The 12,708-nt window shown below is 41.1% G+C and overlaps 1 pseudogene; it reads right to left on the bottom strand.

Annotated features, from left to right (window-relative positions):
- Window positions 1-2,415: 2,415 nt before the first annotated feature.
- LOC129071107 (40S ribosomal protein S17-like) lies at window positions 2,416-2,853 on the bottom strand (annotated as a pseudogene).
- Window positions 2,854-12,708: the final 9,855 nt, after the last annotated feature.

The following is a 12,708-nucleotide window of genomic DNA, read 5'->3' as shown; positions in this document are numbered from 1 at the left end:
GCCGGGCCAGCGGCAGTTGTGAGGTTGCCGTCATTATAAGATGCATCCTGAGATAAGACGTGTCCTGTTGGTTTAATTGCTGGACTTTATAATGGTTGTAAAATTTTTAATATTTTATAATTAACTTTGACATTTAAAAAATAAATAAAATCAATCTGCATGGAAGGAAGGAAGGAAGGAAGGAAGGAAGGAAGGGGAACTCCTACCTTTTGTGACAACATGGATGGACCTGGAGAATATTAAGCTAAGTGAAATAAGCCAGTTGATGAAAGACAATTACCATATGATCTCACCTATACGTGGACTCTATTCAACAAAATAAACTAACGAACAAAATAAACCACAGGCATGGAAACATGGAGCAGACTGAAAGTGACCAGAGGGGATGGGGAAAGAGGACAATGGTGGAAAGAAGGGGAAGGGACTAGCCAAAGAACAGGTATGAATGATCCGTGGACATGGACACCAGGGTGGGAATTGACTGTGGGAGCAGGGGGTGGGGGTGGGATGGGTGGAAGGGGGTAAAGGAGGAAACATTGAGACAACTGTACTAGAATAAACATGATTTATAAATTAAAGAAAAGATGCATCCCGATTTCAGAAGTCTTAAAAACATGAAGAAATGTGCATGTTTCAATCGACCAAATATGGCATTAGATATTAGCACTGTGCCCTTCCCATTTACTGTCTCCTTCGCCTTCCCTCCCATGCACTCCTTCCCCACTGCTCTCTAACGCCGGCTCTCCCGTGGTGGTCCATTTTCAGTCCTTACCAGCCAGATTCATTCACCAGCCAGCACATGCTCATAGTCCATTTGGGAAGATCACAATAATAAGGAGGAAATCACAGAATGTTAGAACGAGAAGGTTTCCTAATTCTGCCCTCTTTTAGATGGCAAACAATCACATATTTGACCTATTATCTGCGGCTCCTTTTTCATGTGCCCCTTTTTAGATTCCCTTTATTTAAGTTCAATAGTTTTAGTTTCTTCAGCCAGCCCTCACGTGACAAGGTCTCCAGAAAACTTCTCCAGAAAACTTCCAGGCAGTATATCTCCCCCTCTCTCTAAAAATAAATAAAAATCTTAAAAATATATAAAATAACAGCTTTATTGAGCTATAATTTACATATCTTACAATTTACCTATTTAAAGTGTACAAGTAAATGAGTTTGTTTTGGGTTTTTTTTTCATGTATCACAGAGTTATAAAACCCTTACGACAATCAATTTTAGAACATTTTTTATTACCTCAAAAAGAAGCACTGGCTCTGGCTGGGTAGCTCAGTTTCTGAGAGCACCATCCTGATACGCCAAGGTTGCAGGCTCGAACCCCAGTCAGGGCACATATAAAAAGTAACCAGTGAATGCATAAATAAGTAGAACAACAAATCACTGTTTCTTTTTCTCTCTGTCCCTCCCTACCTCCCCTCTCCCTTCCTTTCTCTAAAATCAATAATAAAAAAAGAAACACTGTACCCATTAGCAGTTATTCCCCATTTTCTCTCAACCCTCTCAGCCCCTGGCATCCACAAATCTACTTTCTCTATTTATAGATTTGCTTCCTCTGGATATTTCATATGAATGGAATCATACAACTTTTGTGACATGTTTCTTATACTTAGTACACAGTCTTCAAGGTTCATGTTATGACATATATCACTACTTCATTTCTTTGTATTGATGAATAATATTTCATTGTATGGACATGCCACATTTTATTTATCTATTCATCAATTGATGGAAATTTGGGCTGTTTCTGTTTTGGGCTGTTATGAATAATGGTGCTATCAATATTTGAATATTTGTATACAACTTTTTTGAGGATACATGTTTTTATTTCTCTGGGTATACATCTAGGTGTAGATTTGGTGGGTCATATAGTAATTCTTCTTTTAAGATTTTATTTATTTTTAGAGAGGGGGGAGGGAGGGAGAAGGGGAGGGAAAGAAACATTGATGTGCAAGACATACGTTGATTAGTTGCCTCTCGCACGCCCCCTACTGGGGACCAGCCTGCAACCCTGGCATGTGCCCTGGCTGGGAATTGGACCAGCAACCTTTTGGTTAGCAGACCAGAGCTCAATCCACTGAGCCACACCAGCCAGGGCCACTAGACTGTTTTTCCACAGTGGCTGCACCATTTTACGTTCCCACCAGCAATGCACAAGAGTTGCAATTCCTCCATATTCTTTTCAAGATGAGTTCTTTTCTGGTCCTGTTTTTTAATAATAGTCATGCTAGAGACTATTATTTTTATTATTAGGTTGTAAAAGTACTTTATATATCCTTGATTCAAGTCTTTTATCAAATAAAAGACTCCTATAGATCATCTGTCTCTTCATCTTTGATGGTATCATTTGAACAAAGGTTTTTAATTTTCATGAAGTCTATTCTTTTTTTAAATGTTGCCTATGGTTTATTGAAAAATATTACAGCACAGCAGAAAGATTGAAATGCCCCCATGTGGTGTTTTGAAATTCATCCCTGCTGTAGGCTGAGCGAACTACAGGTTGGATAGGCTGCCCAAGTGTCAGGATCAATTTCAGTGATCTCCTGATCCAGGGCTGAGACCTCGGGAACATAGTTCTCTCTCCTCTCTCTCCTCTTACCGCAGCTTGATGGGGCCTCTCTGAATCCACTTTATCAGATGTGTAACATAGCCTGCTACCCTGTTATGAAGTGTCTTGCTGGGGATAATGGCGATCTCGCACACATGCTTGTTGGTGTGAAAGTCATTGCCTCAGCGCATGTATTACTTCTCGATGATGACCCAGGCCTCCTTCTTCACCATCTTGGTGCAAATCGGCCCATCTTGGTGAGCAGCTGATTCAGCTATTCCTAATCTGCTGCTCATGCTTTTGGTGTCATATCTAAGGAACCCACTGCCAAATTCAAGCTTATGAAGATTTACACCTATGTCTTCTTACGGGAGTTTTATATTGTTAGTGCTTGCATGTAGATCTTTGATCTATTTCAAGTTAAATTTGTACACAGGGTGAGGTAGGAGTACAAAGTCAGTCTTTTGCATTGGAATATCTAGGTGTCCCAGCACAATATGCTGAAGAGGTTATTCTGTCTCATAGAGTGATCTTGGCATCCTTGTCAAAAATCAATTGACCATAAATGTAAAGCTTTACATGTATTTCTGGACTCTCAATTTTATTACATCTCATTCATAAACATGGAATATCTATCCATTTTTTAGGTCTCTCTTAATTATTTTCAAAAATATTTTGTAGTTCTCAGAGTATAAGTTTTACACTTCTTTTGCTGAATTTATTCCTAAGTATTTTATTCTTTTTATGTTGTTATAAATAGAATTTTTTTAAAAATTTACTTTCAGTTTACTTATTGCTCCTGTATAGGAATACAATTGACTTTTGCATATTGATTTTGTATCCTGTAACCTGGCTGAACTCGCTTATTAGTTCTTCTGGTTGTGAGTGGATTTCTTGGAATTTTCTATATGCAAGATCATGTTATATGCAAGTAGAGATCATTTAGTTCTTGCTTTCCAATCTGTGTGCATCTTATTTCCTCTCCTTGCCTAATTGTTCTAGCTCAAATTTCCAATGCCAAATTGAAGTGGCAAGGGTAAACATCCTTGTCTTATTCCTGACCACAGAGGGAAAGCGTTCAGTTCTTCACCATTAAGTATGATTTAACTGGATTTTTTATAGCTCTGGAAGACTGCCTCTCCTCCTATGCTGACTCTGAACCTCTACCCTGGAAACCGGAGCAAGAACGCTGGCCTTTTGAGCAACACCCCTGTTTTATGAGTAGAGCACTGGAAAGGTCTGGAAGCCTTTGGTCTTCTTGGTGTGGGGCCCTACAAGTTAGCTGAGCAAGGGCCTTCAGGGCTGCAGTATTTTTTCCTGCTGCACCTTGAGTAGAACATCCTTTCTATGATTGCAGGCTGGGTGGAAGAAGGGAGCCCTCAATCTCTTGATCTCAATCACCAGGTATTCAGCTTCTGCTGCTAGAGCAAGTAGTGTTGAGAGATGCTGGAGGCCTGCCCCGCCCTGGGAAATACAATAAACTTTGAGACCTGAGAAAAGAGAATGTCCTGGGTTCTTGGCCACATCTGCCAAGAGTGGAGCTTTCGTCATGCTGAGCTGGGGTGGAAGAGGCTGTGGATTGTTACTGAAGTGTCACAGACTCTACTGATCCGGTCCTACTGATTTAGATTATCTTGAATAAATGTTTTCTAAAAAATTTGTTCTATGCCTTTAGGACAATTTCCAGAGAGTTTAAATGGTTGTGTGTTTAAAAAATAACCTTACCAGTTATAGGTGCTTCATTTGGGAGTGTATCTACAGAACTCTTCCCATGGCCATTTGGAAATGGAACCTCCTTCATCTTTTTTTTTTTTAAAGATCTGTTTACTTATTTTTAGACAGAGGGGACGAGAGAGAGAAAGAGGGGGAAAGAAACATCAGTGTGTGGTTGCCTCTCTCGCATGCCCTACTGGGGACCTGGCCTGCAACCCAGGCATGTGCCCTGACTGGGAACTGATCCAGTGACCCTTTGGTTTGCAGGCTGGTGCTCAATCCATTGAGCCACACCAGCCAGGGCAGAACCTTCTTAATTTTTAAAATAACTACCTTGTATTCCACTGAAAGGATGATACTTTATTCTACTAGTTCCATACTGATTAACATTTTGGTTATTTTAAATACTTTACCATTAAAAATGCTGCTGTAATTAATAACCCCTTATATATGCTAGTATATCTGTAAGATAAATTTCAATTGTTAGAAGAATCATACGAATATAAATATCTTTGCTAGATATTGCCAAGTTGTTTTCTGTTCAAGGTTTCTACCAGTAATATAAGGGACCACATATTTATTTGTACTGTCGCCATGACAGTATAAAAATTTTTGTTCTTTGTTAACCTTATTACATGAAAAATCAATTTTAGCCCTGACTGGTGTGGCTCAGTGGACTGAGAGCTGGCCTGCAAACCAAAGGGTTGCTGGTTCGATTCCCAGTCAGGGCCCATGCCTGGGTTGCAGGCCAGGTCCTCAGCAGAGGGCATGCAAAATGCAACCACACATGGATGTTTCTCTCCCTCTCTTTTTCCCTCCCTTCCCCTGGCTAAAAATAAATAAATAAAATCTTTTTTTTAAAAAAAAACTGTTGTTGTAGATAAGAAGTCTTTGTGTGTGTTTTTTAAGAAAAATTATTTAAAAAATTGTTCACAATTTCTTTTCTCACTTTAAATGAACAGTGAGCTTTTGGTCACAGTGGTGGAGGAGGTAAAAGCTGTGCTCACCTCCTCCCACAGCCACATCAAAATTTCAGCTAAATGATAAAACAACCACCCTTGAGAACCACATGAAGACTAGCTGAACAGAACTTCTGTAACTAAGGATATAAAGAAGGAGCCATGTCAAGGCTGGTAGGAGGGGTGGAGGCACAGAACAGGCTGGTCCCACACCCACATGTAGCAGTTAAGTATTGGGAGGAATATCTCCACTGTGGAGGTCCCCCCTGAGGTGTGAAGGGTCCCAGCCACACACCAGGCCTGCCATCCCAGAGTCTCAGTGCCAGGAAGAGAAGTCCTCCACAATACCTGGCTGTGAAAATCAGTGGGGACCGTGGCCCTGTGAGATGGAGGGCTGCTGTGGACCCATGCAAGCATCCTCCTAAAGACCCAGGCACAGCCCTGGCAGCTGTGGCTCAGTGGATTGAGCAACCACCTGCGAAGCAAAGGGTCGCTGGTTCAGTTCCCAGTCAGGGCACATGCCTGGGTTGCAGGCCAGATCCCCAGTAGGGGGTGTGCGAGAGGCAACTACACATTGATGTTTCTCTCCCTCTCTAAAAATAACTAAATAAAATCTTAAAAAAAGAAAAAAAGACCCAAGCGCAGACTCACTTGCTCATAAACATTTGCCCTAAGGCTAGGCAGCTCTCATCTGGACAGAAGTACTGGCAGGCACCAAATCTGAGCTCTCCACTAACTTGGCTGACCGCACGCACTCTGCCCTGGTAATTCTCTGAGATCCTGCCCCACTCAACTTGCACACCAGCCCAAACCTCTCTCAGTGGCCATTTCTCACAAGCAGCCGGTCTCAGACCATGCTGTGGACTTTTCTACAAACTCTCAAAGGTCCACAAAATCCAAGCAAGCAGCAACTGGCCTTACCTCTTTCTAAGTGGTCACAATGAACTGATCACTCCTACCAGGTGGCCCTGAGACAGGCAAAGGGGGCGTCTGCCCTGGGCCTTCACTAAACCACCCCCCTCAAGAGGCTCCTGAACCAACGCACCTGGTGGCTTGCTTCAGACCACACCAGAGCACCATCCAATTAGCACCACCGATAACACACCCAAAAGGTGGACTAGGCAGTCAACAGAGTGCCACTAAAGTGATTCCTGCTTCGTGGGGTCAGTCCCTGCACAATGGCTTCTCCACTGCAGTCGTGGTCTTCACAGCCGGTGAACCTGAGGGTCAGTCCCACTCACTGACTTGCCAACAGCAGTCAGGGCTCAACTACAACAGGAGGACACACACAACCCACACAAGGTCATCCCTGAAGAACCCAGCTCAGGTGACTCGGGAGACTGCACCAGTGACCCCACAGGACACCTACTACATAAGGCCACCCAGCCAAGACTGGGAGACATAGAAAACCTACCTAATATAGAGAAAGAAATATAGGGAGGCAGCCAAAATGAGGAGACAAATAAATGTGTCTAGATGCAAGAATAGGACACAGCTCTAGAAAAAGAACTAAACAAAATAGAGGCAAGCAATCTACCAGATACGGAGTTCAAAACACTAGTTATAAGGATGCCCAGTGAACTTTAGGGAAGAATAGATGAACACAGTGAGAACTTCATCAAAGAGATAGGAAAAATAAAAAAGGAGATAGAGACCATAAAAAGAACCAAACAGAAATGAAGAATATATTAACTGAAATGAAGAATACACTAGATGGAATCAATAGGAAATTAGATGAAGCGGTGGATCAAATCAGTGATGTGGAAGACAAGGTAGCAGAAAACACCCAATCAGAACAGCAAAAAGAAAAAAAAGAAAAAAGAATCAACAAATGAAGGTAGTTTCAGGGACCTCTGGGAAAATATCAAGCATAATAACATTCACATCATAGGGGTACAAGGAGGAGAAAAGAGAAAAAAATTAAAAACATTTTTAAAAAACAAACTGAAAATTTCTGTACTTGGCAAAGGAAATAGACATGCAAGTCTAGGAAGCACAGATAAACTCAAAGAGGCCCACTCCAAGACACATCATAATTAAAATGCCAAAGGTTAAAGACAAAGAATCTTAAATGGCAACAAGACAAAAGCAGTTGTTTACAAGGGAGCTTCCATAAGACCGTCAGCTGATTTCTCAATAGAAACTTTGTAGGTCAGAAATGATTAACATGAGGCATGACTGGTATGGCTCAGTGGATTGAGCACTGGCCTGCAAACTGAAGGCACACTGGTTCGATTCCCAGTCAGGGCACATGCATGGGTTGTGGGCCAGGTCCCCAGCGGAGGGCATGCGAGAGGCAACCAATTGATGTTTCTGTCACACATCAATGTTTCTCTTCCTCTCTTCCTTCCCTTCTCTCTAGAAATGAATAAATAAAATATCTTTTAAATAATATTGTAATAACTATGTGTGGTACTAGACTTATAGGGGGATTATTTGTAAGTTATATAAATGTCTAACCACTATACTGTACACTTGAAACTAATAGTGAATGGCAACTGTAATTGAAAGATAAAATTTTTTACAATAACTTTTTTAAAAATTAAAATAAATTTAGACAGAATAGAAAAAGTCTTTAGCATTTTCAATCGATCACTGCTAAAAAGATCAGAGTTCCTGAATTGTTGATTGAAACACTGCACTAAATCAGTAAATGACTAAAATAAAGACATATTGACTTCAGTACATAATTTTGAGGTCATAACTTTGAATTCTTTTTCTTTTTTATTAAATTTATTGGGGTGACACTGATTAATAACATATATAGTCACACCTTGGTACTCATGGTTTCAGAACTTGTCAAACCCTGTACTTGTTGCGTTTTGATGAGACAAAAGTTTCGGCGCTTGGTGCTTGCTTGGGATTTGTCCGTTTCAGCACTCATCATGAGTTCCAGAATGAACTGACGATGACTACCGAGGCACCAATGTGTAAGTTTCAAGTATGCAATTCTATGATGATTTTAAATATAGTTTTAATTAATATGTTTCATGCCGTGAGTGAAATTAAGAACCTTTCATATGCTTATGAGCATCCTTTCCCTTTGTTCTCCTTATATCTTTCATTCATTTTAACATTGGGATGATGGTCTTTTTCTTATTGAATTGTAGGTGTTCCTTATATATTAGTAAAATTAGACCTTTGCCATAGGAATTGCAAATTGTTTCCCTTGGCATGGCCTGTGATTTTAATTTTCTGTCATTTAGAATTTATTTTTATGTGACCAAATTTATCAGTCTTTTCTTGTATGACTTCTAGGTTTGAGTCTTACTTAGAAGGGCATCACACCTCCCTGCTCTGAGATAATAAAAAATTCCATTGTTCTTCCAAGTACCATTAATTATAGTTTCATTTTTATACTTAATTTTTTATCAATATGGAATTTATTTTGGTGTAAGATCCAATTTATCTATGAACCCAACTTACTTATTTCTAGATAGCCACCTACCTATTCATCCTCAAGGATAGGGATGATGTTTTCTTCATCTTTGTATCTCCGTTGTATGCCTAACATAGTTCCTTGCCCATTGTAGGTCATCTGTAATGCTGTTCAAATGAACAATTTGGATACTCTACTTCTCTTCTATTTAGCACCTGCCTTACTGAGGTAGACATACCCTAAAATAACCCCCAATTTATCACACCCTGTATAATTCCCTCCTTGAGCACAAGCAGAATCTGTGACTTGCTTATAATCCATGGTATATGGCAAAGGTAATGGTGTATTACTCTCATGATTATGTTAGGTAATATAAGACTGTATCTCAACAGGCTGTGATGAGAGAAACTCTCCTGTTGGCCGTGAGGAAGCAAACTTCTATGCAATAAACTGCCTGTATAGAGGACTACATGGCAGGGAGCTGCTGATGGCCTCTTAGGGGCGGAGTCTCAGTCCTACAACTGGAAGACACTGAATTCTTTCAACGAGTATGTGACCTTGGAAGAGCATCCTGAGCTCTAGATGAGACCACAACCCTGGCCTTTACTTGGATTTTATCCTCGTGGGATACCAAGCGGAGGACCTAGCTAATATGTGGTGGGACTTCTGACGCACAGAAACTATGAGATAATAAGTGGAATTGTTTTCAGTTGGTAAATTTGTGGTACTTTGTGACACAGCCATAGAAAAGTAATACACTTCAATTGTTGACCCATTTAGAACTTGTTATCAGTGAGCAGAATATTTCCAGGTATTCTTCATATCATTTTAAGTTAGTTCACTCTGTATTATCCCTTTGAGATGAGCTTTTTAAACTGAATATATGAATTTTTAAAGAAGACTTTATTTATTTTTAGAGAGAGGAGAAGGGAGGGAGAAAGAGAGGGAGAGAAACATTGATCGGTCACCTCTCCTGCGCCCCCAGTCAGGGACCTAGCTTTGGCTCACAACCCTGGCATGTGCCCTGACTGGGAATTAAACTGGAGACCTTTTGGTTTTCAGGATGATGCCTAATCCACTGAGCCACACCAGTCAGGGCGGAATATATGACTTTTAAAATATTTATTACCATTAAATCCTACCTTCTGCCCTGGCTGTGTGGCTCAGTGGATTGAGCACCGGCCTACGGACTGGAAGGTCACAGGTTTGGTTCCCGGTCAGGGCACATGCCTGGGTTGTGGGCCGGGTCCCCAGCAGGGGGTGCGCAAGATACAGCCACACATTGATGTTTTTCTCCCTCTCTTCTTCCCTCACCTTCTCTGAAAATAAATAAATAAAATCTTTTAAAAAATCTTTAAAAAAAATCTTACGTTCTTGGTTTGGAATCAATGTCCTACTATGTAGATTACTTTATAGGTTTCATCTCTCAGTGAATTTTTCTTGCATGGTTTTCCCCTGCTCTTTCCCCCTACCACGCTGTAGGTTATTCTTTCTTTTGAGATCTAAAAGCATTTATTACAGTGAATTTTTATCATCTGCTCACATGCTTGTCTTCCCCAATAGACTGTGAACTCCTTAACAACAGGGACCCTGAGTTTTCACATCTTAGCACAGTGCCTGACATGTACTAGAAGCTCAGTAATTCTTTTTGTTGTATGAATAAAATTAAAGAAGAGGTGATCAATAACAGGAAATGCTTCAGAGGACTTAAGCAGCAGATGTCTAAGGAAAGTAGGACTGAGGTCTCTGTGAAAAATTCAAGCCCCTTCTAATGTGAGTTTTGCCCATATTTTCTCACTTAGGGATAGAGTTATGATCATAGATCACAGAGCTTCCTATAGGTCCATTGCAACTTACAGAGGCCCTTTCCCTGACCTAGCTGTGCTTGACAGGTACATATAGTCCAATACTCTTATTCTGCACCCAATTACAATGTGTGCGGGATTTTCCCCACATCACCAAGCAATTCTTGGACACCAGCTGGGTGTCCTACAATTCAACACAATTCTGACACTATCTATCTGGAGACGGCATCAGATCCCATAGGCTCAGTCATACCAGACTGTTCCCTTACACCATTTCAGACACTAATTCCAAGTCCAGGTTGTCCCCTGTGCTTCTGACCTACCAGCCCTACATTGGAGGTTCCAACAACCCTCTCCTTGGGTTCAATTAATTTGCTAGAGTGGATCACAGGACTCAGAGAAACAGTTTACTTACTAGATTACTGGTTTATTATAAAAGGATCTAACTCAGGAATAACCAGATGGAAGAGATGCACGGGGCATGATAAGGGGAAGGGACACGGAGCTTGCAGGCCCCGTCCAAGTGTGCAAATCTCCCCCAAAATCTCCACATGTTCACCAGCCTGAAAGCTCTTCAAAATCTGCTTTGAGGTTTTATGGTGGCTTCATTATATAGGCGTGGATTGATTAAATTATTGGCCATTGCTGATTGATTTACCTTTCACCCTCAGCCCCTTACCCTCCCCAGAAGTCGGGGGCAGGGGGTGGGACTGAAAATTCCAACCTTCTAAACAAGGTTGCTTCTCCTTGGCAACCAATCCCCATCCTTAGGTGAGGTCCCAAAGCCACCTCATTAACATAACAAAGACACCTTTATTGCTCTCATCGCTTAAGAAATTCCAAGAATTTTTGGAGCTCTGTGCCAGAAACAGGAAGAATACCAAATATGTATTTCTTCTTATAAATCACAGTGTCACACAGGCTCTGTCAGAGCATAAAGTAATGGAGCCTGAGTACCCGAGTCACAAGTGGGACAGGCTAAATGCGCTTCACAGGGTAGGGATTGTTGCCGACTCCTGCTCTTCCTCAAATCTATACCTGTGCTTATTTCCTGCTTTGTGATAGTGAACCCCCAAGAATTCGGAATAGATTTGAGATTAAATATAGTGTATTAATTATGAGACAAGGTCATTCCTTAAGTTTTTATCAAGGAAACCTGAACATCTTTCCTAACGTGAGGAAGAGCCCAGAGTAATTCTCAGGTCCAATGGAGGGGACCAGGGCTAATCCTCACATCTGGAATGTGACCAGTGTAAAGAAAACTGATTTACTTAATTGTGTTATAATCTGTTTGAGGTTACCAGAAAGCTGGTGTACTATGAGAAATATAGAAATAATGGAACCAAGAGTGAGATTTCTTTTTCCTCAAAAAGATCAGCAGTTTAGCAAAGTACTAGGTGCTGGGGTTAGAAGAGGAATAAAATGGTCTCCACACTTGAGAAGGCCTGTGTAGTGGGGGAAACAAAAGAATGTGAACACAATTGTTCTTTTATGTAGGAAGGACTGTGTTAGATGTATAAACAGGAAAACAAGAGATTAACACTATCTGAGGAATAGGAGGAAGGCTTCACTGAGGTGATATTTGAGACTGGACTTTGTAGTGGATGTTAAGGTTTAAAGGAGTCAATAGATAATGTTGGCTTTTCCCCCTTCATAGTTTCTAACCAATTCAGAAATAAGGCACAGGAGATAAGTAAATGGAGATCAAAATATCAGCATTCTTACTGATAAAGCTGGTGAGTGGACATAGTTTTAGCTTTGTGGCCAAGGGGGCCTTTTAAATACTCTCTACCCTGGATTAGAGAGACTTAACCTAGTTGAGCAACCTCTGTGACCCTCACAGAGTGCAAATGAGACCGCACTGTCTCTGCAGGCAGCGTGGCTTCGTAAATGGGGACCCAGGAAGAGCTGAGCCATATATACTTAGTACCTCTTACAAAGTCATTAGTCAGGTTATTTCATTTTCTTCCTAGACAGTAGTGAGGAGACAGAGGGAGAAAAAGAGGTTCACCTTCTAACAGCAGAAACATGCCTCATCTGACCTGTGGAGACCTGCCCCTCTCTGACATATACAGTTCTCTTGGGACTGTGCATAAGCGTTCTTCTCTACCTCTGAGTACAGAGGTGGACACATGACTCATGCTTGACCATTCATGGTACCCCATAACCCTGGGGTGAACAGGTCTTAAGTAGGGCCAGACAGAGTCATCATATGAAATTGATAAAGGGAGTCTTGAGGGTCTTTCTTGGATCACAGTTGTAAGGATATTGTGTGCGCTCTCTCTCTCTCTCTCT

This window comes from Pteronotus mesoamericanus, unplaced genomic scaffold (assembly GCF_021234165.1).
Source record: "Pteronotus mesoamericanus isolate MK-2021 breed Mesoamerican mustached bat unplaced genomic scaffold, CSHL_Meso_final contig_256, whole genome shotgun sequence".
NCBI classification, from domain to species: Eukaryota; Metazoa; Chordata; class Mammalia; order Chiroptera; family Mormoopidae; genus Pteronotus; species Pteronotus mesoamericanus.
The sequence above is the reverse complement of the archived record's forward strand: the minus strand, read 5'-3'. Positions and strand labels throughout refer to the sequence as shown.